Below are 26,194 nucleotides of genomic sequence, written 5' to 3' on the forward strand. Positions count from 1 at the left end.
GAATTTGTACTTTCAGGGTTACATTGTACTTTGCTCAAAAACTGCATGCATTCATGTAAAACTTTGAGCTCAAAAACTGCATGAATTCATGTAAAACTCCGTTATCTTACATTTTAAATTAGGATCAATCTAAACATCATGGCATATACAGAGAACACAGGGAGCCAACACCTTCAACATATTGTCGAGCTATCACCCATTGTTAACAGCTAACCTGAGAATGCAACTTTTAAAAAAAAGTTTTGTGATTTACACATGAAAGAAGCGAAACTATATGGTATTCAAACAGATGAAAGACTTAACAATCAATTTTTCAATGCATAATTTCAGTTACATCACATTGTAAGTTTTTAACTATAAAAGTGTGTTAGGATTGAGCCCTCCACTATCACCTGATGAAGGAGCTTTGCTCCGAAAGCTAGTGCTTCCAATTAATCCTGTTGGACTATAACCTGGTGTTGTGTGATTTTAACAGTGTAAAATTCCTCCATGAAGTCAGACATTGAAATTAAACATAATGAAAACCATGGGCTTGTCAATGTCCTCTTACTTTAATTTGACACCACGTGGTCTATAAACTCCAATACCATGTCAGTACATTTTAGACAGCATCCAAAGGCTGCCTCAGCACATCATAAACTTACACAGAGTTGGAGTAAGATTCTGTGGAATTTGTAACATGCTACCCATGCTCTACAAACAGTAACATTTATTAGCTAGGAGAAAAGCTTTGTGCATGAATTTAAGCATGTAGATGCAAAGTCCTTTTGCCAACTATGAGCTTCCAATTTGGAACCAAACAAGTTGCTGCCTGCCTGGAATCTCATTCTGTAGTTATTAGTCTCTGACTCTAATTTGATCATATCATCACATAATATGAAGCAACTTGTGTCTATTTTCCATTTACTAGTTTCCAATTTCAAGATAAGAATCATTCTTTTTCAACTGTGAATGTAGTTAACAATGTGACATCATTTTATTTTTGATTCAACCCTATTAAATTAAAATGACTGCATCGGCAGCAAATTTATTTGGCTAATTGGAAACAGCAAATTTATTGGAAAGAAACTGGCCAGCATTTACAGACATCAGTGTCACAACTTTACTTATCATTGACCGCAAGGAAAGCTATTCATAAAGAATCTAGTGATCTTGATGTAGCAGTCTTCCCTTTACATAAGACGTTGATGTCAAGACAAAGGAATCTCCAGGTATGCAGTGACAGTGATGTCAGTCAACAATGTAAGCAGCCAATCACATTTAAACTTTGGCAAAGACAGCAAACCGGCAAGTTAAAGATACTGAATCACTTGTATAACATTTCAGATAATCCAAATATATATTTTTTTGACTGAGATGAAATACAAAAAGAAGTGAATCTTTCAAGAAGTTACAAATATATGATTATTTTCCTAATCCTAACCAAGAAATTTGACATTCTACAAGTACAAACTTAGCTTTTAAGTGCTTTATTTTATGTATTCCTGGGACGTCAGCAAGGTCAGCATTTGTTGCACATCTCCAGTTGTATTTGACAAGGTGATGGTGAGCCATGCTCCTGAAATACTGCAGTCCAGCCAATGTAAGTGCACTCACACTGCTGTTAGGAAGGGCTTCTTGACCCAGTGACAGCAGATGAACAGTGACGTTCAGGATAATATATGAATTGGAGAGCAACATTTTGCAGGTGTTTCCATATGTCGACCAGCCTTGTTTTTGGCCATTATGGAGAAATTTGCAAAGCGAAACACCTTTGACCACCACTCCATCAGGAAGAGGTCAGCACGGAGTGTCCTTGAGGCCCTGCAGGAAAAGGAGAGTGTGCATCCTGTCAGATTATTCCCTGAGCAGACTGTAAAAGTCACTTGGCAGAATGCCTCATCGTCAGAACTTTCCAACAAACACAAAAACATTGCTTTGCTGGTGGTAAGAAGGGCACTACCTGTCAGGTCCTGCATGTACAGGGAGAAATCGAGGACTGCAGATGATGGAGATCAGAGTAGAGAGTGTTTTGCTGGAAAAGCACAGCAGGTCAGGCAGTGAGGAGCAGGGGAATCGATGTTTTGGGCATAAGCCTGATGAAGGGTTAATGCCTGAAGCGTCAATTCTCCTGCTCCTCGGACGCTGCCTGACCTGCTGTGCTTTTCCAGGTCCTTCATGTACACCCAGTCAGTCTGCACCAACACACATTGCCCTCGAAGCTGCTGTGGGGCAGGTAGAGACTGTCACACATCTCTGTCTGGAATGAGCCTTTGCAAAGGAAGTCCGGAGGAAGATGCAATGGTTTGTTTCGAAGTTTGTCCCGAGCAGCTCAATGACACAGGACTCTGTGCTCTACAGTCCATTCCCCAGGACGCACACTGAGACAAACCTCGACTGCACCTGAAAGACCATCAACTCAGTGAAAGACAGTCTTTGGTCTGCCTGAAACCTGTTGATCTTCCAGAGCTAGGGATTGCCCCTGACCAAGTGTTGCAGATTGGCACATTCCAAGGTGCAGGGCTATGTGATGAGGGACAGACTAAAGCTTGGGGCAGCTGCTGCCAAGGCACAATGGGGAAAGACCATGGTCTGAGATCTTTCAGCTGAAGTTGTTTGGAGATCTCTTTGTTTAGCAAACCCTCCCTCCCCCCACAGTTCCTCAACTCAATGTAAATATAGTCTTTTACAAGTGAGAAATGCTTTTGGCTTGTTTGTTGGAAACAGTAAAACTCCAATGTTTGTTTCTTCATATGCTACTGCACAGAACCAAGCTGTTTAAGTGACAATGTATGTATACAAAGACTTTTTTTGAATAAAGTATATTTTTGAAATAAAAAAGGTCCAGATTTGGAAGGGGGTGACGAAAGTGAGATAGGGAGTTGCTGCAAATCATCTTGCCACTGTGCATCAGTAGAGGAGTGAGTCAATGGTTAAAGTGTTGGATGAGATGCCAATCAATCAGGGCACTTAATTTTGGATGATGTAAAGTTTCTTGAATGTCATTGGAGCTACTCTTATTCAGCCAAGTGGGAAGCTTTCAATCATACATCTGACTTGTGCCAAGAAGGTGGTGGATAGAATTTAGGGATTCAGCAAGTGAGGTATTCAGTCCAAAATTCCCAGTTGAGGAACCTATCTTATGAGCATACAAATTAGGAACCCGAGTAGGCCAATCAGTGCCTCAGACCTGCTCAACAAAACCTGTTTTTGTTTCAAATTCCACATTCCCATTTACCACCTATAACCCCTGAGTTCATTGCCTAATGAAAATCTGTTTTTTCTTTAAAATAACCAATACCCATGCCTCCAGTACCTTCTGCGGTAATGATTTCCAAAGTAACTAAACCATTTGAGAGAAAGCAATTGTCCTTATCTATGTCCAGAAAGGGCATATTTAAGCAGTACCACCTAGTTCTGGATTCACCCACCAGAAATGACATCCTTTCCACATTCACCCTGTCAATACCACTCAGAATCTTATACACTTTAATGCATTACCACCACCTTCCCCCCGCACCCCCCCCCACCCCCACCCTCCGGCCCACCCCCACCCCCACCACCGCCACCCCGCCAACCCCCACCCCTAGGGAAAAAACACCTTATCTATAATGTCACCGATCAACCTCCTATGCTCCAGCAAAAAATGTCTCAGCCTATCTAGCTTCTCCTTATAACTCAAACCCTTCATTTCTAGCAACATATTGGTAAATCTCTTTTGAACCCTCTCCAACTTAATAATATCCTTCCTATAACAGGAAGCCCAGAACTGGATATGGCTAATGGTAGAAATGCAAATTTTAAACTGGACACAGTCACGGGAGAGTTAATTCTATTTGAGACAAAGCTGTGAGTGAAACTTCAATGTCTCTGACAGGCTGAGGAGGTCATGGTTCAGGAGGTAATGCATCTAGAATGTGAGAGCAGATGCATGCTACACTTGGCTATAATGGAAAATAAATCATTAATATTTCCTATGATATTCCTGATCAGCATTGTTCTTTGATTAGATTAAATTAGATTACCTACAGTGTGGAAACAGGCCATTTGACCCAACAAGTCCACACTGACCTCTGAAGAGTGACCCACTCCCCTACATTTACCACTGACTAATATATCTAACCTACACATCTCTGAACACTATGGGCAATTAAGCATGGCCAATTTACCTGACCTGCACATCTTTAGATTGTGAGAGGAAACCGGAGCACCCAGAGGAAACCCAGCAGACACAGGCAAAATGTGTAAACTCCAAACAGACAATCATCTGAGGCAGGAATTGAACCCAGGTCCTTTGTACTGTGAGGCAGTAGTGCTAACCACTGAGCCACCGTGCCACCCACATGGCAAGAAAGAAACAAAGATCCACACTAGTTGATGATTTATCTGGGAAGGGGAACCTGATGATGTCTTGCTTTGGAAGATAGCATAGCAGTGGGCCATGCTAGCCCTGACATCTCTGTTGAGGAGGATCAGCACATTATTGAAGGAGGCTTGAGCTTTGTAGAGAGAGCTTTGTAGCTTTAAGCAAATAGAAGTCCTGATGTAAGGAGCTCGTAGAAACACAGTTGATTGGCAAATGCCTGAAGAAACAAGCTACATTAATAAAAGTGCTATTCATTGTGGGAGATGCTGCAGAACAAGTTACTGAAATAAAATGGCAGGGATTGAAGGAGGGAAAAAAATAGATTGCGGTATCATCCCACAAGTGAAGCTTTGACCACAGTCTGTGATCTGTAGTGAATAGCATTACAAAGTGCTATTGCTCATGTACAAGCTTCAGAACATTCACTGCAAATGGAAATATGTGAGGTTAAGCAGAATATGGACCTTTCCTGCACCACTGTGTGGCATGGTGCTGCTCCATGACACAGCTCACAAATAAAAGACATTCTGTATCACACACATTCCATTCTCAACTAATTTGGAAGCATTTCCAGGCTATCACTGAGGAGCTCAGACAGAGTTCAGAGAAGAAGCAAAAAGATTTTTGGAGACAATCAGAGCTTTTGATTCACAACAAGTTTCTCTGAAACATGTACAAGGAGAAATTGCCTCCAAAGAAGATGGCAGCCACTTAGCAGCATAGACCTAAAGAGAAGGATTCACACATTAGAAATGTTAAATCTTGAAAAACATGAACATACCGCTGTAGCGATAGAGATAAATGTCATTCCTCATCATAAAGTCGGAATTGAGGATGGTCAGTAATGATTTTACTACAACTCTTCAATCTTTGCAACCACTGTTTATATGGACCAAAAGGTAGACAACGTCCAGACTTTGGCTGATAAATGAAAAATAACACAAGAACTAATCAATGACCATCTCCATTAGTTACACTATTCCAAATTCTCTGTACATGGGAAAGGTTCCAGTGGATTGGAAAAATGCTAATGTAACACCCTTGTTCAAAAAGGAAGAGGTTCAAAATGAGGGAAATTACAGACCAGTTAGTTTTAACATCTTTTGTTGGGATAGTGTTAGAGTCAATTATCAAGGAAGCAATATCAGGACATTTGGAAAGTCAAAATGCCATCCATCTGAGTCAGCAGGGTTTTATGAAGAAGGGCAATTTATGTTTGACTAATTTGCTAGATATAATAAGCAAAGCAGATAATGGAGATCCTATAGATGTAATACACTTGCAGAAGGCATTTGATAAGGTGCTGCACTAAAGGTTAATTCACAGGTTGGATGACATGGGATTAGGGGTGATTTTTAGCTTGGATAGATGACTGGCTGATAGACAGAAGACAGAGAGCCGGGATAAATTTTTTTTTCAGGATGGTAAGATGTAATACCTGGGGGCCACAGGATTTGTTCCTTAGACCCCAGCTATTTACAATCTACATTAATGACTTGGATACAGGGATAGAAGGCTCTGTAACCATAATTGCAGATGACACACAAATAGGTGGGATGGTAATTGCAATGAGGAAATAAGAACCTTACAAATGGATATAAATGGGTTAGGAAAGTGGACTAAAATGTGGCAGATGGAGTTTAACGTGGATAAATGTGAGGCATGCATTTTGGTCAAAAAAATGGGAAGACAACCTATTATCTAAATGGGGAGAGACTTCGGGGTATTGCAGTGCAGAGGGATCTGGGTGTCCTCATTCATAAGTCACAGAAAATTAGCATGCAGGTACAACAGATAATAAAGAAAGTAAACGGAATGTTGGCTTTTAGAGCTAAAGGAATAGAATACAAAGATAAGAAAGTATTGTTGCAACTATACAAATCATTGGTGAGACCGCACCTGGCGTATTGTACACAGTTTTGGTCCCCTTATTTAAGGAAAGATGTAGTGGCATTGGATGCAGTTCAGAGAAGGTTCACTAGATTAAACCCAGAGACGAGGGGTTTGTCGTGTGAAGAGAGATTGAACAGTTTAGGCCGGTATTCTCTGAAAAAAGGTGTGTATAAAATAGATGTGCAGCAGATGTTTCCTTTTATGGACCATTCTAGGACGAGAGGTCATAGTATTAGGGTAAGAGAGAGCAAATTTAAAACAGAGTTGAGGAGAAACTACTTCTCCCAAAGAGTTGTGGGTCTATGGAATCTGCCACCCCAAAGTGCGGTGGATGCTGGAACAGTGAGTAAATTTAAGAAGGAGTCAGACAGCTTTTTAGTTGGTAATGGGTTGGAAGGATATGGGGAGAATGTGGGAAAATGGAAGTGAGGAGCATATCGGCCATGATTGAATGGTGGAGCAGAATCGATGGGCTGAATGGCCTAATTCTACTCCTATATCTTGTGAACTTATGAACTTATGAAGATTCAATCTAAATCCAACTTCTTGACATTCATTAGCATTACCATCTCTGAATCCCCCACTTTCAATATCCTGGGGGTTACCACTGATCAGAAATTGAATTAGATGAGCTATATATATACTTCGGCTATAAAAGCAGATCAGAAACTGGGAGCTTTGTAATTAGAAAGCTATCTCCAAAGCCTGCCTATAAAAGTTAGGCTCAAGTCAGGGTCAAGAAGGAAAACTCTCCACTTGAACCAAGTTCCAACAACACTTAAGAAGTTCAGCAAAGTCATGTCAAGGCTGAATTGGCACCATATTTAACACATTAAATGTTGATGCAATCCTTTCATGAGCAACACACAGTGGCAGCAGTGTGTACCATCTACAATGCACTAACGCAGGAAGCCTCCTTAGACAACACCTTCCAAGCCCACAGCTTTTACTACCCAGAAGAACAACGGCAGCAAAAACCTGCAAGTTCCCCTCCAAGTCACACACTATCCTGACTTCAGCTAAATCATTCACTGTTAATGAGTCAAAATCCTGGAACTCCCTCCCTAACCGGACTAACACCCAAAGAACTGAAGCAGTTTAAGAAGGAGTACTCACACTATCTTTTCAGGAGATGGTGACCAAAAGCTGGCTTAGCCAGAGATGCTCACATTCCAATGAATGAATTTTAACAAAAAGAGTATCTGTGGAATATGTTGGCCACAGACCAAATACCTGAAGAAGTACTGAAACCGAATGTCCTTCCTGTCATCCATGTTGTAGAGGAGATCCTGGTGATTATTTTAACATTTCAGTTGAGTTTGAAGGCTCCAGATATTGTGAAGGAATTTCTTGTAGATCCCAATCTTGGTGTAGATGTCCAAGGTGGTCTAAATTATTTCTCAAATCTTGAAGTTTATTCCATTGTTTATAACGGTGAAATTCTACACTGGGGTTCTTGAGATGTAATTATCTACAGAAGAGCAAACTGAAGCTGAAGAGAAGATGGATGTCATACCATTAGCTACAGGAAGTAAAATTCTTACCTTGAAGAATTCGCTATATCATCATCTCTTTGTCTTCAAAGAGTCTTTGAAATGGTTTGTGTTCTTCCTTTCATGCACCTGATTACTTCCTGATGGGATGCTGAATAGTTCTTTCATCATTTGTACACTAACAGTGGGTGATATAGCTCCCAAGGACTTCAGAGGAGCTGAAACAACACCAGAACTGTAGTCAGGGGCCCTGAGCTGGATATTATCCCAGATCCACAGTTCCACCCCTGATCTGAGCATAGTCACCCATGGGCCTACCCCAGCACAAAGGCCTCCCTGAAGGGCTCTGATTACCCTTGTCCCACTTAGTCACTGATAGTCTATCATTTTTATAAATCTTGTGCTGTAAACTTTTCCCAGTGTGCAAAGGAAAAAAAGGAAAAAAGGAGCCATTGAGTTCATTGGCTCAACCTTTAGTTTTTATGGGTTCATCTCCTAAAGATTTGTCTTTTGAATTGTCCTTTTTTTAATCAGTCTTCACAACTCTTGTCTTCAAGTTTTTTATTCACTCATCGGATGTGGGCATCGTTGGCTGAGCTAGCAATTTTTGCCCATCCCTAGTTGTCCTTGAGAAGCTTCCTCCTTGAACCGCTGCAGCCCATGTGCTGTAGGTAGACCCACAATGTCCTTCAGGAGGGAATTCCAGGATTTTGACCCAGCGACACTGAAGTTGGTGTTACAGTCTAAGTGCAGGATACAGTGAGTGACTAGCCTCCCAGTTCTGCCAAGATTTTGCATTCCAAAGGGAATATAATGGAGTGCACGTGTACCTCACCTTCTCAAAGTGCGCTGAGAACACTTTGAAATTGACATCTTTTGCAATTGAGACTTTAAGAAAAGGGGAAGTAGGAGCAGGAATGAAATATAAACAGTAAAGGAGCAGAGTGAAAGACTTGGCTGATGTACAGCAAATATTATTAGCTGTTGCATTAATAGCTAGAGTGATTCATTACTGTCAGATGATGTCAAATTACAAGGAACCATGACTGAGGGATGAAGGTTCTAATGGATTCCTGCTGAGCAATGTCTCTGTAAATAGTTAATAGCTGTTAATTAGTTTGTATTCTTATGGTTTCCAGTTATCAACTCTCAAAAGCATCCAGAATCCGATCATATCAATTACATACGTCCAAAATACTGCTGCCTACAGCCTAACTTGTTTCACGTTTCCTTCAGCTATCAATCCAATGCTTACTGATTTACGTTGGCTAACAAAATACAGGAAGCTTAATTTTAAAAAGTTTCATCCTCTGTCTCAAATCTCTCTACAGACTGATACCTCCCTATTATTGTAATCTCCCTCAGACCAACAAAACTGAAGTCCTTTAATTGCGACATCTTAAATATGCCCAAGTTGTGCACCATTAGTGACTTGCATTCACCTGGCCAAGCTCTGGAATTCCTACACGAAATTCCCAACAAAGTCAAAAAGAAATGTACTTGGTTTTCTTCCTTTAAGACTCTCCTTAAACTCCGTGATCAATCATTTAGCCATCTATCCAAATATCTCCTTCTGCAGCTGAATGTTAAATTTTGTTTCATAATGACCCTGTGAAGCATCTTTGGAGTTTTATTACATTTTTAATGCAAATTGTTCTAGTTGAGAAGCAGAATACAATGCCTGAAATATTATGTTCAGGTTGAATGCGATCACTGTTGGATTTATGATAACATCACTTCAACTGCCTCACAATGCACATGGGTTGAATTCCATGAATTTGCGCTACAGAGGAACCTGTACGATTAACCGAACAAAATACTCCCTGGCCATGTCCTTCGGATAATTGAGGTTCCTCTGTATACATGGGAAGCTACAAATTAAATTATCATAGATATCTCAGGTGAGTAATTAGTTGTCAAAGTACTCTTTTAATGGTTTAATTATTGCTATTTTGCATTCTACCAGCTTCCATGGTAGGATTTGGTCCCCAACTCATAACCTGGATTCAAATAAATCTCACGACAACTGGGAGTGAATGATTACAAGTGTGGAGCTTCATTCCTTCAAGATTAGAATATTGCTAATGAAAGGAGGGCACAACCAGTTTCTGGTGGGTGCTTTTCTCACTTGCTAAGAAAAACAGGTTAAAACAGACAAGGGAATGAATGATTTGATGGTAAATGAGATATAATGATTTATATATGGTTAGCACTGCTGCCTCACAGCGCCAGGGACCCGGGTTCAATTCCAGCCTTGGGAGACTATCTGTGTGGCGTTTGCACATTCTCCCCATGTCTGTGTGGGTTTCCTCCAGGTGCTCCAGTTTCCTTCCACAGTCCAAAAATGTGCGGATTAGGGTGAATTGGCCATGCTAAATTGCCCATAGTGTTCAGGATGTGTAGGTGAGGAGCATTAGTCAGGATAAATGTCGAGTAATAGGGAGGTGAATGGGGCTGGAAGAGACACTCTTTGGAGGTGTGGTGTAGTCTTGTTGGACTAAACGGCCTGTTTCCACCACATTGGGATTCTGATTCTATGATATATAAATCATCAGCATGTAACTGCTCATAATACTCTGACATCAATGGAAGAGGAGACACTTATCAAAAATGAACATGTGAAAAGAGGTCTGAGGGCACCAGAGAGTTGTATTTTATAACCTACTAATTACATATGTCAAAGTATATAAGGAGCTGAAGAGTGTTATTTAGTGATGGGTGGAAAGTGCTTCAGAGACAGTGTATTTGTGACACTCACAGCCTGAGACAGGCCAGACAATGACAGGATCTCAATTTGCAGCTAACAGTATTCACTTAAAGCACATAATAAAGCAATTAAATCTCATGGTAGCTTTAACTGTCCCACCTATGCTATTTCTGTCAGGTGGACAGAAATAAATATTTCTGTATAATGAGGATAAACAAAGGGATGAGATCATGTTTACAGTTCTAAACAAAATCACACATCAATATTGGAAAAAAAATGACAAAGTACAGTGGATGCTGAATATCTGAAATAGAAAGAGTAAATTCTGTAAAACTCAGCCCCCCTGGCAGCATCTGTAGAAAAAGAAACAAAGTTAATGTTTTAAGACCAATATTTGTGGGTGGCACGGTGGCACAGTGGTTAGCACTGCTGCCTCACAGCGCCTGAGACCTGGGTTCAGTTCCCGACTCAAGTGACTGACTGTGTGGAGTTTGCACATTCTCCCAGTGTCTGCGTGGGTTTCCTCCGGGTGCTCCAGTTTCCTCCCACAGTCCAAAGATGTGCAGGTCAGGTGAATTGGCCATGCTAAATTGCCCGTAGTGTTAGGTAAGGGGTAAATGTAGGGGTATGGGTGGGCTGCGCTTCGGTGGGTCGCGCTTCGGTGGGTCGGTGTGGACTTGTTGGGCCGAAGGACCTGTTCCACACTGTAAGTAGTCTAATCTAATCACTCTTCTTCAAAACAGAAGAACAAGAGTTTAGGGAGGTTATACCATGGTGGTATCATTACAAGACTATTAATCCAGAGACCCAGATAATGTTCTGGGAACCTGGATTCAAAGCAGAAAGTAGAATTTGAATTCAATTTAAATCTGGAATTAAGATTTAATTCCAACTTCCAACTTTCCTCTAGGGAAATAAACTACCATCCTTACCTGGTCTATCCTATAAGTGACTCCACACCCACAGCAATGTGGTCGTGTGATTGGGTGTTAAATGCTGGCTTGGCCAGTGATGCCCACATCCTGTGAGCTAATTAATGCAAGAAGTTCTGAAGAGTCATATCGAACTTGAAACATTAACTGTTTCTCTTTCCACCACGACTGCCAGCATTTTCTCATTTTATTTGAAACCATTTACAATAGCTGAGGTGTGAAACAGTTTTCCAGAAGGTCAGACAGTTTACAATTGTTTCTGAGGAGGTTATGGTAATGGTAGGTGTTTTAGGTGTAAGCTTGGTGTATGGTTTCTCTGTTAGTTAAGAAACTAAACGTGACACATCTCACATCCATGTTTATTTATGAAAGATCTAAAATTGGCTATTTCTACACATAAGGTGACATAAAATTTCAAAATAGTAATGCAGTCAGTTATTAAGAAAGGATTGTTTTATTAACAAACATCTTTTCCTTTTACCTTCCTTAGTAAAAAGACACTCACACTTGAAGTTTTTTCCTCTTGTTTTCTTTTCAATTATCATTAGTGATATGTAATCTCCTCTCATCCTTTCACCACCATCTGATCTGTCATCAGCATGCTGTTTTCTCTCTGTCCGTGGAAAAAAAATAGCCTCTCCAACAGGCTGGTTCTTTCACCGCTGAAAAAGAAGCAAAGATCAAAAAGCGCCCATGCCGCAAATGTCAAGAGAGCCATTTTTACCTCTTGCTGAGACCATGCTGGATTCCAATAATCAGCCAATTGGTGAGACAAGAATTGGACCTATTGCCTATTGTGTTTCAACATAGCCCAACAGATCCAGTCAATTAGGTAATGGTGATACTAAGCAAAATCTAAACAAACAGGTTGATGACTGTAAGAAAATATCCGTTAGTCTGTTGTGTTCAATGTTTGTATGTGATACTCACAGAGTTTCATTTTATCTTCAAAAGCTAATGGCTGACTTCAAGGGGGCTGGAGGGGGATGTTATTGCAGGAGGGCTGAGCCAACCAGTTACCCCATGTGGATCCCAGAAAAAGACACCCTTGAAATAGCAGTAGCTTTTATTCAACATTGTCTCACCCAAACAGTCCTTACTTACCAAAGGTATCATTGTACATGTACAGTTTTGGTATCAGATTTTTTTTTCCTTTATTCTATAACATGATGAGGGTATCACTGGCCCGGCAGCATTTACAGCCCATCCCTAATTGCCCAGAGGGCAGTTGAAAATCAATCACATTGCTGTGGGTCTGGGGTCACATTTGGGCTCAGACCAGGTAAGGCTGGCAGTTTCCTTCCCTAAAGGATGCTTCATGAACCAGATGGGTTTTTCCGGCAATTGGCAATGGATTTATTGTAGTCATTAGATTCTTAATTCCAGATATTTGTTGAATTCAAATTCGACCATCTGCCATGGTAGTGTTCGAACCTGTTTTTTCAGAACCTTACCTGGGTCTCTGGATTAACAGTCCAGTGATAATACCACTAGGCTATTGCCTCCCTGCTAATAAATAGGAAGTAGCTTCTATGATTGTCTGGTAAAAATGTAAGGGCATCAGGCTAAACTTATATGGAGCAAGTTCCACTTGTGTAACCAGCTAGAGTATGAAGGAAACAATGGAAACAAAGTTTGGAAAGGACAAACTGTACACTTGCTCCAATCTTTAATGGGAGCAAAAATGTACTTAAATTCCAAAACCTAATGAGGATAGTTTGGCAAGGTTCATCACCCTTGCAGGAAAAGGCATCAGGACATTACAAAATGTATATTTTAGTCAATTTTAATCTAATAAACAAAGTTATAATTATTTTGTGAAGTTATTATCATATTTACTTCGCCCAAATAGCATCTGATTTGATTCCACAACAATTGCCTGAGAATTATGATACACTGGGATCTCGGATATGGTTACATCATATACTGTCATGAAATTATGAATTTCAAGCTTTCGACTTAATGGATAACACATCTGACTTTGGGCCATAAGATTGTAAGTTTGAGCCCTGCCTGGTTCAAGCACAACATATTTTTACAAAGATGTTGTCAGGGTTGGACATTTTGAGCTATACGGAGAGGCAGAATAGGCTGGGGCTATTTTCCCTGGAGTGCTGGAGGCTGAGGGTGACCTTATAAAAGTTTATAAAACCATGAGGGGCATAGATAGGGTAAATAGACAAGGTCTTTTCCCTGAAGTGGAGGAGTCCAGAACTAGAGATCAAGGTTTAGGGTGATAGAGGAAAAATTTAAAAGGGACCTAAGCGACAACCTTTTCACCCAGAGGGTGGTACCTGTATGGAATGAGATGCCAGAGGAAGTGGTGGAGGCTGGTATAATTACAACATTAACAAGGCGTCTGGATGGGTATATGAATAGGAAGGGTTTAGAGGGACATGGGCCAAGTGATGGCAAATGGGACTAAAATTCGTATAGTATATCTGTTTGGCGTGGCTGAGTTGGACCGAAGGGTCTGTTTCTATGTTGTACATCTCTACGACTCTATGACTTGGAAACATTGTGCTTATAAATTAAAAAGGAAGGATCCCAAAGAATATATTGTGTCAATTTTAAGCACTATAGTTGCTGAAATTACTGACAGTTGTTGAGCAAGTTGAATTTTGAAATTAATCTATGTAACATCATTAAAATGGACAAGTTAATACTTCTTTTAAAATAGTGTGAGTGAACTCTTGATATGAACCTGCTAAGAGTTGGGTTCAGTAATATGACATACAGTAACTTCCAGGCTTAAATTACTAACAGCAACACTGAGATATTCCAAACTATTTCACCATTGTCAATGTAATCATCTGTGTCAGAGCAACCATTATTTTCTTTTTAACAGCTCACTGCTGTTACACAAAACATCACTTCATATTTTGTGTAATTTGATTGTAACACCCTAACAGCAATGATTATAAACCTGAGTTAATAATTGTTTTTTTTATTTAGGGGATCCTTTTTCTCGATTGGCAATTTGTGTGGAAACAATAAATTTGAGTAAATAGGTGAACAGGACCAATAGAAAGTGAACCAATTCTTCAAAAGATTCATTTAAGACTGGGTTTTACTCTTAACTGAAATCAGTAAAACAAAACGATAATTATTTTTAAAGTCTTGAAAGGGAAGCAGACATGCAGACTGAGTAACATGCTGCTACTCAGAACGGAGATCAATCATACAAAGGAAAAACAAGGTTTGTACACATCAACCCGTTGTTTAAAATTGCTAATAATGAATTTGAGGGAATTAAGTCAGATAAACCTCCTTAACTCAAAATTGGGCATCACTGACTTTACCCCTTCTGAATGTATGTCTTGACTATTATGTCCCTGAAATTCAACTCCGTATAAATACAGTATATTTTTATCACTCAGAGAAAATCATCTGTTAAATTTTCACTGTGTATGTTGTTTGAGAATATAACACAAAACTGCTATATGCTATCATATATATGTTCTGTTTCCATTTTTGTCTTAAGTAGTGATTTTTGTATCATTAATGTATGATACACAGAACTGTCTGCACTGCTCTTTATCATCAGCATTATTTCCAACAGTGCAGAATGAAATGCCCCAAAATATCTCCAGCAATGTTTTCATTTATGTATTGTCACATTCCATCAATGTGTCCGTTTCTATGCTGGTACCTTATTGTATGAATTTACAAATAAAAATCTATTGGCTCAATTCAAGAACAGTGCGATAAAAGAGGAGGTCATTTTCCAGCATTCTGTAGACTCTGCAAAAGTTCCAATAGACTGGAAGGTACCTAATGTAACCGCATTTTTTAAGGAAGGAGGAAGAGAAAATGGGGAATTATAGCCCAGTTAGCCTGACATCAGTGGCGGGGAAATTGCTGGAGTCAATCATTAAGGATGTAATAACTGAGCATTTGGAAAGTGGTGACAGAATCAGCCCTAGTCAGTATGGATTCACTAAAGGAAAATCATGCTTGACAAATCTTTTGGAATATTTTGAGGATGTGACCAATAGAGTGGACAAGGATAAATCAGTAAGTATTGTGCATCTAAACTTACAAAAGGTTTTTGACATGGTTTAACACAAGAGATTGGGAAGGAAAATTAAGGTTCATAGTATCAGAGGTAATGTATTGATGTGGATAGAAAACTGGTTGGCAGACAGGCAGCAGAGAGTTGGAATAAATGGGTCCTTTTCAGAAAGGCAGGCAGCAATGAGGGGATACCACTGCCGGGTTCAGTGATGGCATCTCAGTTGTTCACAATATACATTAATGATTTTGATGAAGGGATTGAATGCCATGTCTCCACATTTACAGATGACACTAAGCTGGGTGGCAGTATGTGGTATGAGGAGGATGCTAAGAAGTGCAGGGTGACTTGGACAGAGTGGGAAATACTTAGCAAATGCAATATAATGTGGTGAAATGTGAGGTTATCCACTTTGATGGCACAAACAGAAAGGTAAATTATTATCTGAATGGTGGCAGTTTAGGAATAGGTAAATTGCAACAAGACCTGGGTGAGCTTGTGGAACAGTCACTGAAGATTGGCATGCAGGTGCAGCAGGCAGTGAGGAAAGCTAATGGCATGCTGGCCTTCATAGTGAGAGGACTGGAGTATTGGAGAAAGGATGTCCTGCTGCAGTTATACAGGGCCTTGGTGAGGCCACACTTTGAGTATTGTGTGCAGTTTTGGTCTCCTAGTCTGAGGAAGAACATTCTTGCTATTGAGGGAGTCCAGTGATGGTTCACTGGACTGATTCCCAGGATGGCAGGACTGACATGTGAGGAAAGATTGACTGGGCTTGCACTCAGTGGAATTTAGAAGAAAGGGGGGGATCTCATAGAAATGTATAAAATCCTGATGGGACTGGATAAGCTAGATGTAGGAAGAATGTTCCCAATGTTAAGGGAAGTCCAGAACTAGGGGCCACAGTCTAAGAATAAAGGGTAGGCCATTCAGGACTGGGATGAGGAAGAATTTCTTCACTCAGAGAGTTGTGAACCTGTGGGATTCTCTCCCACAGGAATCTGTCAGGGCCAGTTCATTAGATATAATCAAGAGGGAGCTGGACATGGCCCTTGTGGCTATAGGGATCAAGGGGGATGGGGAGAGGGCAGTAATGGGATACTGAGATTGCATGACCAGCCATGATCATGTTGAAAGATGGTGCAGACCCGACAGGCTGAATGGTCTACTCCTACACTGATTTTCTATGTTTCTATGTTTTAGTTGGATATTAAGGCCTCGCAACATCTATCTGAGAAGTCACAAGTGATATTCCATCAAAGAATCATGCAATATGGAAGGGGCCTTGGAACAGGTCTGGACTGTCAAAATATACTTCTATCTTCAGAAGTCCCACTTTCCGGCATTAGGGCCCATAGCCTTAAGTGTTATAACACTTCAAGCATGTTTATCTAAGTAAGTTTTAAAGGTTGTGAGGTTTCCCACCTCAGCCACCCTCCCAGGCAGTGCATTCCAGATCCACAACTCTCTCTGGGTTAAAAAGGTGTTCCTCAAATTCCCTCTAAACTTCTTACCTTTCGCTTTAAAATTATATCCCTTCTTATTGGCCCTTCAGCTAAAGGAGACAGCTGCTTTCTATCCATTCTGTCCATATCTCTCATCATCTTATACACCTCAATCCATATTCCCTTCAGTCTTCTCTTCTCCAAAGAAAACAACCTGATCTTATCCAGCCTCACTTCATCACTGAAATGCTCCATCCCAGAGAATATCCTGGTGAATCTCCTCTGCACCCCCTCCTGGTAAAGCTTCTAGTTAAACATGACTTCTCGAACTGAACTTACTCAGGTAACACACTGTTCCTGCAGGCACTATGTGATCTGAGTCCCTGGGCACTGCAGCATGAACGTAAATCATACTGATCGGATGGAGCAGCAGAGCCCACCACTGCCAGTGAAAATCTGTCAGAACCCCTGTTACCCACCACTCTAAGGAAAATTCATGTCTACCTCAAGACCTCAGCAAACCAGAATAGGGAATTGGGATTTGGGGAAAACATCTGGCTTTGCCTGTGTCCTATTTCCTCCATCGTATCATTTTCAAATATGTTCGAGGTGGCTTCTCTAAATGAATGAAGCATCCATTTCTGTGTGTTATGTCACTTTTTTGCAGGAATGAATGAGGCTGCTAATTTAGAAAGTGCTAAGAGTTTTACAACGTCGTTCATATAGTCAGGTTATCTTTCAAAATTTTGAGACTGATAGGTAACTACTACTGCTGCTGCTGCTGAATATATTTGTCCCATGTAGCTCAGATATTGCACTGGTTTGGTTTTTATTTTGCTGATAATGTCAGCTTCTATTTCTTCACCACCTGTCTCAATCCCTCCACTATCTCTATGTTGTCAGAATGCATTTTAATAACCCCTCTTACATGAGTCAGAATATTCTCCAGCTTAAAATTTGAAAGAATAGAGCTATGATCTTTTCATGTCACCATGAATGGCATACCCACACCATCAATTTCATCCTCATCTCCAACCATTATGTTACGTTGACCAACCTTGGTATTCTCATCAACCCTTGGTAAAGCTTTTAACCCCCACATCCATTCCATCACTATACCTTATCTCTTTTCTGAACTCTCATTAACACCAGACTCAATTATTCCAAATGTTCCTTCAGCAATCTCCCATTTTCCAAGCTCTTAAACTATCGTTCATTCAGAACATTGCTGGCTCTGAATGCCAAGTCTCACTTGGTGCTTGAAGATCAAAGAAAGATCTCACAGATCTGCAACCCCTCCCCCCACCCACTCTCACAGCACTTCCAAATTAGAATTCTCATCCTTACAATTAAATGATTTCATAGCTTTACCTTTGCTTACTCCTGTAGTAGTACTTCAAATCCCCAATCCTTAGATCTCTGTTCCACCAAAGCTAGCCTTTTGTGCCTCATACCTGATCATTGAAAAGCGCACAACTCTTTGGGTTTAGTACTCTATATATTCCCTCCCTAAACTACTCCAACTCTTTACTTCCTCCTCTTGCTAAAGATCTTGCATGTCTTTTTGAATGAATTTTTCATCATTCTTCGAAGATTCCATTTGATTTGTTTTGGTCTGAATTATTTTTGTGTGAAGTATCTTTTCACTTTCTTTTGCATTGAAGGTGCTGTTTTACGTGGTAGTTACTTCTCTCATGGTAGTCAGGGTAAACAGTTACAATTACATGAAGTGACTTGCAAGTTTTTATCATGCAATTTGTGGCAGACATATTGGAGGAAGGTACTCGTAATGGAAAGTTGTATTCTAGCCTTATCATGACCAGTCATCTTCATTTAACTGTAATTTCAGTGAAATTGTAGAAAGATTCATCCAGTGCTACACACAGCATTGGTTATCCATAATCTTAGCTGAAAATGTGTTGCTGGTTAAAGCACAGCAGGTCAGGCAGCATCCAAGGAACAGGAAAATGGACGTTTCGGGCCAGAGCCCTTCATACTATCCATAATCTTATCAAGCTGTTGAACCAGTCAACTTGGAGAACACTACTCTGCTTTCTCACATTGATAGCTGCAAATGTGTTGCTGGTCAAAGCACAGCAGGTTAGGCAGCATCTCAGGAATAGAGAATTCGACGTTTCGAGCATAAGCCCTTCACACTTCTTGATAGATGATGATCCCTAGTGCTTGGCCATTGAATGCAGTGTTTTTTTTCCCTATTTGTAAGGAAGCATTAAAATTTGCTTTGTCCTTAGACAACTACAAAAGTCTGTAATGGAGCAGAATTAGTTCCAGCACTCCATGGGTCAATCCGCAATGTCAGAGGTGACACAATTTGTGCAAAGTGCTAAAATAAAGCAATGCTGATAATAAATAGATATTATTGGTATTCAACAACGCCCCTCCCCCAAAAAACCTGTTACCCACAGTTTAATTCCAAAATAGTACACTCCTTTTCTCAGATTTCTGAGGTTTATATTGAATTGCATGTGGTAAGACATTAAAACTATACCTGATTCTGAATTACCAGGAATTGCATGCCATACTGAGTGTGCAAGTTTATGTTTGAGGAATTTATATGTTACACATTTTTGTTCCTTACACTGCATCAGACTAACCGATTGCTGTAGCTAACACCTTGTGTTAAACCTTGTGTTAAATCACATTTACACATGAAAAAAGTGAAACTATCACTGTATTCTAACACATGAAAGGCTTAACAGACAATCAATTTTTCAATGTATAATTTCAGTTACATCACACCGTAAATTTTTGCTATAAATTCTGTGTGTTAGGATTGAGCCCTCCTCTACCACCTGATGAAGGAGCATCGCTCCGAAAGCTAGTGCTTCCAATTAAACCTGTTGGACTATAACCTGGTGTTGTGTGATTTTTAACCATTTCATGAGGCAAATGAGAGTCAATGACATTGCTGTGGATCGGGTGTCACATGTAGGCCAGATGAGGATGGAAGATTTCCTTCCCTAAAGGTCATTAGTGAGCCAGATGGGTTCTTCTGACAAATGGTAATGGTTTCATGGTCATCAATGGATTTTTAATTCTAGATTTGTTTTCAATTAAGTTCAAATTCCACTATCTGCTGCAGCATCTTTCAAATCTGAGTCCCCAGAACATTAGATGAGTTTCTGGATTAATCATTTAGTGATAATATCACTAGGCCATCACCTGTCCTTGCTATTTTATTCTTGGTTAGGTGAATGTTTGTGTAGACAGAAACAGAATTCATGTTTTAAATATTTTCAAATCAACTGATCAGAGATGCTATTACACACTTCTAGGGCAAGTGGGATATGAACCTAACCTCCTGGCTCAGAGGTAATGACATTACCACTGCATCAAAAAAGCCTTCATTTGTTTTGCTATCTACCCAAAAATCAAAGCTGCACAACTGTAAATTTGGATTTACTCTGCAACACTTTTATAAAATTTATTCAATCACAGGACGTGGAAGCCATTGGCTGGACCAGTATTTATTGCTCATTGCTGGTTGTCCCTGAGAAGGTGATGATGAGCTGCTTTCTTGAACCGTTGCAGTCCTTGCTAAGTAGGTATACCCATAATGCATGGATGGAGGTGCAGGGTTTTCACCAGAGATGGTGAAAGCTCAGTTCCATAGTTCTAAATCAGCATGGTGTGTGAGATGGATGGGAATCTTCATGTGGTGGTGTCCTTCCAGATAGCAAAGATTACTGGTTTGCAAGGTGCTGTCTAAGGAGCCTTGGCAAATTGTTGCAGTGCATCTTCTTGCCCTGTGCATTGGTGAAAGGAACAAACACGAAGTATTCTATATAGTGCCAGTCAAGCAGCTTGTTTTATCCTGCATTGCATAAAGTTTCTCTAATGTTGTTGTTACTATACTCATTGAGGCATGTGTGAAGCGTTCCAACACATTCATGATAGTGAACAGGTTGTGAGGACCCAGGAGGTGAGCTTCCCTTTGTGAAATTCCCAAGCTCTATTTTATTATTGAACCACAACACTTTAAAGGCTGATCCAGTTCTGTTTCTGATCAACATTAACCAGGGTGGTAATAGTGGGGGATTCAGTGACATTAGTGTTACTGAATGTCAAGGGATGATGGTTAGAGATTCTCTCTCGTTGAACATGAATATTGTGTGGTATGAATATTACTTGTCATGTATCAGGCCAAGTCTGATGTTGGCCAGATCCTGTTGTACTTGGACATGAACTGCTTCAGTATTTCAGGAGTTGTCAATAATTCTGAAGATTATACAGTTATCAGTGAATATCCCCACTTCTGACCTTAAAATGGAGGGGAGATCATTGGTGAAGCAGCTGAAGGCGATTGGGCCTAAGTCACTACCCTGAGGCAATCCTGCAGAGATGTCTTGGAGCTGCGATAACTGACCTCTAACAACTACGACCATCTTCCTATATGCCAGGCATGAGTCCAAACACAGGAGTTATGCCCCCAGATTTCAGTGACTTTAGTTTTGATGGGGCTCTTTGATGACTCAGTCGAACTCAGCCTTGTCGTCAAGGGCTGTCATCGTCCCTTCTGCTCCTGAGTTCAGTTTCAGCTCTGGCACTGTCGACAACACCTTATATCACTTTGCAGATGATTGAGAGTAGACTGATGAGATGGTAATTGATTAGGTTGGATTCATCTGCCTTTGTATGAATAGAATATACCTGGGCAATTTTCACTTTCCCAGGTAGATGCCTCTGTTGTAAGTATACTTGAAAAACTTGGCTAGGTGTGCACCCATCTCTGGTGTATAAGTCTTCATCATTTTTGCCAGAATACTGCCTAGACCTATAGCCTTTTTGATATCCAGCACTTTCAGCCATTTTCTGATATCCTGTGTAGTGAATCAAATTGGCTAAAGACTGGCATCCTGAGATGCTGGGTATCCCAAGAGGAGGCTGAGATACATCACCCACTTGGCACTTTCCATTGAAGTTGCTGCAACTTCTTCAGCTTACAAATGTCACAACATTTCAAACCAAATTAGTTTGTGGAAAATAACAACTGTTACAGATTATAATTACTATTCTAACTTTCATGTTAGTTCAGATTACTTTGCCAAAGTGCTTGGGCATCTCAGTGGCTCAGTGGTCAGCACTGTAACCTCACAGTGTCAGGGGCTCCAGTTCAATTCCACCCTCGGGCAATTGTTGCATGTGAACTTTGCATATTTTCCCTGTGACTGCATGGGTTTTCTGAGGGTGCTCTGGTTTCCTCCCATGGTCCAAAGATATGCAGGTTAGGTGGATTGGCCATTCTAAATTGTCCATAATGTCCGGGGATGTGCAGGCTAGCTGGGTTAGCGATGGGGAATTCAGGGTTACGAGGATGGGATGGGTCTGTGTGGGATGCTCTTCAGAGGGTTGATGTGGTCTTGATGGGCTGAATGGGCTGCTTCCACACTGTAAGGATTCTATGACTCAAAAACAGAGAAAAAGGAACAAAGCTGAAATGGAGGTGAGGAGCGAACGGTTGAGAATGAAGACATCCCAGCTGAATTAACGATGGGGAAGGACTGGTCCAGCCAAAGTCTCAGTTTCAAGATACTGCTCCCGGTGCTGGTGACACTCCTTACACCTGTTCATCTCGGCCGTGTAACCATTTACCATTGTGGGGAAAGAACCGAATTCCGTCCTGTCCATGTTCCAGTTAAGACCAAAGTTCGTTGTCAAGGGCTCATTGTAAACATGTTAAAAGGGGATGTTTAACTATTTGTAGGGTAGATAAGCTGCATAACATAGTTGACATTAATCAGCTGAAGGGAAATAGATGCAAAATGGAAAGCCGGTTCTGACTTCCCCAGGGAATAGCTTTTGACCCTTAAGTGGGCAGTCAGCAGTACAGAGGGAGAAACGTAGTCTTGGTATTGCAAAAGTGGGCAGTCAGCACTTGGGCATTGAATAGGATTGTCACTGTCTTGGAAAGTCAGGGGTAGAAGAGCAGGGACAAGACTGGCAATCACAATCAGATGCTCAACCATCTACAAGGAAGGTTGCAATGCGCAATGGGGTCACAACCCTTAAACTTTGGGCTCAATGGAGTGGTAATGCCTCCTCACTGCAGGAATAGTGGGAACCTGGGCAAAAGAAGGGAATGGGAGGAAAACGAGAGGAAGGAAGGTAAAGGAGATCATACCCTGAACACAGGAGCTGCCACTGCACATACAGCTAACTGGTACGAGCCAGTGCTGCAGGAGACTGCGATGGTCCGGGCGTCTCATCACAGAATAATTTCCAGCTTGCAGCCAGTGGCTGTCAATCTCACTACAGGTTTGAAATTCTTTTCCTCCAATGTGCCAGCTGTAAATCTCAGAGGCATTTTGCAAATGGTTGCACACCACTGTATCTCATTGATCTTCTCATTTTATGACAAACGGGTCCTGCAGATACAATAGGTATTGGGTTTACCCATCATGCTACATTACCAGATCCAAAGTACCCATGTGACTAACAGGGCTCCCAGCAACTTGCAAATGAGATTCATTGACAAGAACCACTTCCAATTTTTCAGAGTTCAGTGGTCTATAATCTCATCAAGGAGATTCCCATTAACTCTGACAACGTGTTACACCAAGTTTTCTGGCAAGTAGCAATAAAGTAAGATGAGAGGTATGATTTGAGTGCCATCATTCAGGTAATGAAAAGTCAAGAAATGAGTACAAGGAGACAGTAAGAAGACACCTCATGAGTCCACTGGGTGTTTCTTTCCATGCCTTGCTCAGGCTTACACACAATCAACAGATTTCTCTTTGAAGGGAACCAGCAGTCACAGCCATTGGGACTCTAAATCAATCCATCATTTCCTCTGACCCATGGGCTCAAAATAGACATAGAGAACCCATCTCCAAATCAATTGTGGTCTCACACCCACAAAAATCTGAACTTTAATCAATCTGACCACCAGAAATAGGTAAAACAGTTTCAATTCCTGCTCCAGTCTCCACTGTGAAGGTTGATGTCTACAAATTAGATCCTTGTTCCCTTTTCTAATAATGCTGGCTACACCTTGAAGAAACTTTCACTAATTAGAAAACATTTTGGGAAATTCTGAGTTGAAGGGCACAATATATATTCAATTCCCATTGTGTCCAGTTTTGGTCACCAAGATTCCAAAGGCTAACACCTCATGATAGGGTTAAAGGTTTGGATCAGAAAGGCTCTTATCCATGAAGGGAAGCATATGAAACATGGTCCAAGAGTGATATATATTTCGGGGTATGAAAATGTGAATGCAGAGGTGTACTTTAAATTAAATTGCTAGAGCAACACAGAATCACAGAAATGTCTCAATGCAGAATAAAGCCAGACAGTCCATCACATCTGCATCAGCTCTCTGATGGGCAGCTTACTTAGCAAGGTTCTCCTGACATTTCCCAGTAAATCTACACATTCTTTCTTTTCAGAAAAAATGTAGCACTTAAGTGCAATCTCATAAAAATCAAGCATTGGGACGTTATCATAAAACATAATCATAATGTTGGAAGAATTCTTAAATAAAATAGTGGAGGTGACAAACCTGAAATAACGTCACAGTTGAGATCTGTAATTACGAAACATCAGGTACTGCTGCAGTAATGAACCAACATAGACTTCATCTGCATTTATCACGTGAAGGTTAGAAGCCCATGAGCCAAGGTCGTTCTTCGCACTTCAGTTGAATAATAATGTTCTGGGGAAGATGCCAATTTGCAGATCTCATGTTCTTGTTTAGGCTTGGGAGATACTGACTTTGCATTGTCAGGAAATAGGCTCTGCAATCATTTTCAGTTGAGTGTTTTATAAACAAAACACAAACGATGACAAAACATGAGTTATATTGTTTACAAAATTACACATGTGGACAATTCTAGTGTAATTCTGATAACACCAGAGTCAACCATTTCTTGTTCCTGCCTCTGATGTCATTTTTTCTAACATCTGGTATCCAGTCACTCGGAGTCATTTCTGTTACAAAATACATTTACTAACAATGAAGATGACAGCTGTATATTGAAGTCATTTTCAGCCTAGGAACAAAGTCTCTCACAAAAAACCTTTTGAAGTCATGATGAAGGTAAACAATAAACAAACAGATCAAATTAGTGTATATAAGATCAGTGTAGTTTGAGTACAATTTTTTTCATTTGTTGTATCAATGTTTACATTATATCACAAGGTGCAGTGAAACATTACAGGAAAAGGTTATCATTCAGTTTATGCTTGAATATTTATTATTATTGCAGCAAATGAAGAAACACTGAAATGATCTCAACATTATCAAGTGTAGCAGGAGAACTCCATGCACAGACTGATCATTTATCATCAGTGTTCTTATCTCTTTATGGGTAATATTTAAGGATTTGCTGGAATTGTTTAATTTCTCTTTCCAGTAGAAAAAATAACAATGTGAGATTTTAAAATGACAATTTCCAAAGTCTCATTGCAAAATTATGATCTGGTACCTTAGTTACAATACCTAAAGAGATATGAAGTTAAAAATCACACAACACCAGGTTTTAGTCCAACAGGTTTATTTGGAAACACTAGCTTTCGGAGCGCTGTTCCTTCATCAGGTGACAACAGGGACAGACTCTGTGCCATGGCCTGTACCCCAATGCATGGCCCTGGTAAGTTGTTACCCCCCAGCTATATCCAAAATGATATACTTGTTTTTCAGGGGAACGACCACATAGGATCCCTGCACTGACTGTGTTTTCCCTTAACAGTTACCTAAGCCTTCTCTGTGCCAAGGAGTAACTACTTCCCTATAACATTTATCTATCACAGACTCAGCCTCCCGAATGATCCGAAGTTCACCCAGCTCCCACTCCAGTTCCCTAATGCGATCTTGGAGGATCAAGAGTTGGGTGCACTTCCTACAGATGTACTTGGATGGGAATCTAATGGCATCCCTCACCTCAAACATCATGCAGGAGGGACATTCCTCTCCCTGCGCTGCCATCCCTTCTGGTCCCCTTATTAGAAAGTAAAGAAGAGAAGCTTACCTGATGTGTCCCTGGTGTTTAAGGTTAGAGGAGGTGGATGGGAGGGAGACACCACAAGTGTACGGTCTTAAGTTTAGAAAACACTCATTTATATAGCTGAGGGGAAAGAAAATCTCCCTCCTTTCCCAGAAACCTCTGCTCTCCGAGGTAAGCTTTTATAGATTTAAATTAGTGGCTCACCTTTCCCGGCAGGCTCCTGGTCCAAGGTTCCGCTCTCCCTGTTGTTGAAAACAGAAATTACCAGTATCCGCAGTTCTGTATTTATCATATCATAAGTGGATTAGACAGTCATAATGATACAGTGAGGCTGGTCCTTGTCAAATATCAATGTCAGTGTATGGGAGTCATGGATCGTTAGAGTGTACACTGAGATG

The 26,194-nt window shown here is 40.6% G+C and overlaps 1 long non-coding RNA gene across 1 annotated transcript; it reads right to left on the reverse strand.

Moving 5' to 3' along the window:
• Positions 1–1,472: 1,472 nt before the first annotated feature.
• Positions 1,473–24,444, reverse strand: LOC132829599 (uncharacterized). The gene is made up of 3 exons (XR_009646243.1): positions 24,353–24,444; positions 11,876–12,032; positions 1,473–1,803 (listed from the first exon to the last, which is right to left on the reverse strand). It is a non-coding gene; the product is annotated as an uncharacterized LOC132829599 (long non-coding RNA).
• Positions 24,445–26,194: the final 1,750 nt, after the last annotated feature.

This window comes from Hemiscyllium ocellatum, chromosome 2 (assembly GCF_020745735.1).
Source record: "Hemiscyllium ocellatum isolate sHemOce1 chromosome 2, sHemOce1.pat.X.cur, whole genome shotgun sequence".
NCBI lineage: Eukaryota > Metazoa > Chordata > Chondrichthyes > Orectolobiformes > Hemiscylliidae > Hemiscyllium > Hemiscyllium ocellatum.